This window comes from Opisthorchis viverrini (assembly GCF_000715545.1).
Source record: "Opisthorchis viverrini unplaced genomic scaffold opera_v5_53, whole genome shotgun sequence".
Taxonomy (NCBI): domain Eukaryota; kingdom Metazoa; phylum Platyhelminthes; class Trematoda; order Opisthorchiida; family Opisthorchiidae; genus Opisthorchis; species Opisthorchis viverrini.
In genome coordinates, this window is record NW_008751710.1 from 1,847,591 (window position 1) to 1,850,531 (window position 2,941).

Below are 2,941 nucleotides of genomic sequence, written 5' to 3' on the forward strand. Positions count from 1 at the left end.
GCTTATCACGTTCCTGATACCGAGTTTTTTGCCGTTTGTAGACAGGTCTTCGCGGAGCAGTCACGCAGCAGTGGGTTTCATCAGTCAGACGACCTTAATTAAAAGTGCCATATTCGTCTAGGCCATATACCCGCTCACTGTTCGGCTTCTTAGCAATGGCTAACTGCCTGACAAATGACGATTGCCACAAAATTTCAGTCGTGCTCAGCCCGTCGCTCGAAAGATATGACTGTTGGCGCAGCTCTGAGTTGGGTTTCATGGACCTTATCGTTTGGGTTATTAGAATCTTGTGTCATGGGTATATCACCGATGAACTTGAATCGTATATTCGCATTTCCGTTTGGCAACCTGTCAAGTAGACAGTAACACAACTACTGCTCCTTTACCATTCTCCAGTAAACACGGAAAGTGCATCCACGTTAAAGAGGGCGTGGTATTTTCTGGGGATAGACGTGTCTGCACTCGTATCCATCAGTGAGGGGTAAACGAAAGAGATCAGGAAGGGTCTTTCGAAAGGAGGTATCCTAAAGGTTGCCCATAAAAGTGGGCCTGAACGCCTCAACGTCGGTGACGGCTGCCTGCTTAGTTCGTACAACCAACATTGAAGGTTCTATTATGTGGGACGTGCACTGTTGCTGTTGGCTAACTGTTGACGCGAAGTGCCCTCGTGATACACGCTGACTGATAAACTTGCTGTTACAACCGACTAGATAAACTTCAGGTGACAGCGCGAAGGAAACGTTATCAATGTTCAACTGAGCTTATAGGCTCTTCCACACTTTCTGGTTTCTACTCATCTGATTTTCGTTGCATGCTGTTTGAAACCTTTCAGGACAATAATTGACCTACCCCAACAGCGAGCGTCATATCACTGAGTAGCATGATTACATAGCCAACATCTGTCTGTCTGTCCATGGACTGTTTCGTAAAAGACTCTAGTGATGCTTTTTCCCAACATCATGTTCAGGTGTGCTCATCAGGATGCTGTTGGAAGGTGCAAAATAGCTCCTAGCTCTTGACGGTTTTACGGGAAGGCACAGGGCTATTTGAGCTGATTGTCTATTCCTCTCCATTCTCTTCACTCCCTGTTGGGACTTCGTGTCCGTAGAACAACGCCAGTGTCTACCGCATTTGTGTTGCTTAACGTGATGGTGGTCTTGTATTTGCTCACGAGATCAGTTCGCAACAAAGGTAAATATTGACAGCAAGAACGCCTGTGAGCGAACCAATGAGGTTATTATGCATGTAAATATCACCACAACAGCTCCCACCACATGCTTGTGGAGCAATCAATTTAATCGCACTGGACGACCGGTCAACTGCCCGATACTTCCAACTGCGTGTACGTGTGGGATGGGATGGCTAAGTCGGTGTATTCGTTTCCTCTTTATTGATTCGAAGTTTGGCCCCTCCTGTTACTGCTCCGATCAGTAGTGGTGCTCGGAGTGGATTAGTGTAAGCCTTGACCGCACAAACTTTGGTCCAATATAACAGCAGGGGAGATGAGCAAGGTGAGGAATTAATAAGCACTAGAACGGATAAACATTGGTTGTTGATCAGGTGGCTGTTGATCTGCTCCCCGAGCTTGGCAATTGGTTTGCAAACGTTTCGTCAGCATACGAGGAGACGTCGTCAGTGCGCATCAGTTGCGCACTGCGAACTAGCATCACCTCACTGACTGTGAACGGGAAATGAACTCAAACAATTGATTCTTGAATGTTCTAAGGCTACAGGTGGCATGCGAGTTCTCAAGGTGAGGCTCGAAATTACAGGGGAGCCTATATTTCTTAAGAGACGGATTATTCCATTTGGCTTACGCGAGTCTGTTCGTCAAGCGTTAAATTCAATGTGTGCGAAAGGAATACTGATTCCTGTCAAATCGTCGAATTGGGCAACTCCGATAGTTACCCCACTGAAGGCTGATGGTATTACTCCGAGAATTTGTGGTGACTACCGGGTTGCGCTAAACACGCGGCTGCTACAACGTGCATGCACCACTGAAGAGCCAGAAGATGTACTGTATCGTTTATCAGGTTCAAGTGTGTTTTCAAAAATCGATCTAAAAGATGCCTATCTTCAAATACCACTGGACAAAGCCCCTAGTAACCTTACCGTGATCAACACACCCTTTGGGTTATTCCGATACAACTTCCTTCCCTTTGGTCTGAACGTTTCACCAGCTCTATTTCAGCAAGTTATGAATACTGTTGCAAAAAATTTGGTGGGTGTTGTGACGTACCAAGATGGCGTCACTGTGCACGCTGCTGAAAAAAGTTACCAATGATATGTGTCTGTTGTCTTTACTGAAGCGATTTTCTGAGTTCAATGTAGCTATTCATCCTGATAAATGCACTTTTGGTATCCCATCATTTTCATGCCTTGGCTACATTGTGGATGGCAGCGGTTTTAAACCTGATGCAAAACGTCTATCTCCTTTAGTAAGTGCGCCACCAACCAATGTACAAGAACTGCGTTCAGTTCTAGGAGCACTCCAGTATTGCTCCCGTTTCATTCCTAATTTCGCCAAACATGCAAGTTGTCTGTTTGATGTCATATCTTCCAGTCGATTTTCTTGGTCCTCCAACCATGAGAAGACGTTGCGTGCACTGCTTGTTCATGAGGGTTTGAAGTTCTTGTATCATCCAACAAAGTCTCTGGCGAAGTCATCTGCCGCTATGGTGCAACGGTGGATTATTGCACTGAGTTCGTATACCTACACATCGTAGTACGAAAATGATTCCTTATTCCGATTTCTTGTCAAGAATTCCATCATGTAACTCTGATTCAAACATTTGAGATTGTCTGTTGATTCAACCATTACCAGTCAAGCGGGATGTGCTTGTTGCTGACACTAAAAGATATTTCGCTCCCATTTTCTGTGCACTGCGATGTAGCTGGACGCAGCAAGAACGACGCCGATTTCCTGCTTTTTACTGTCGCC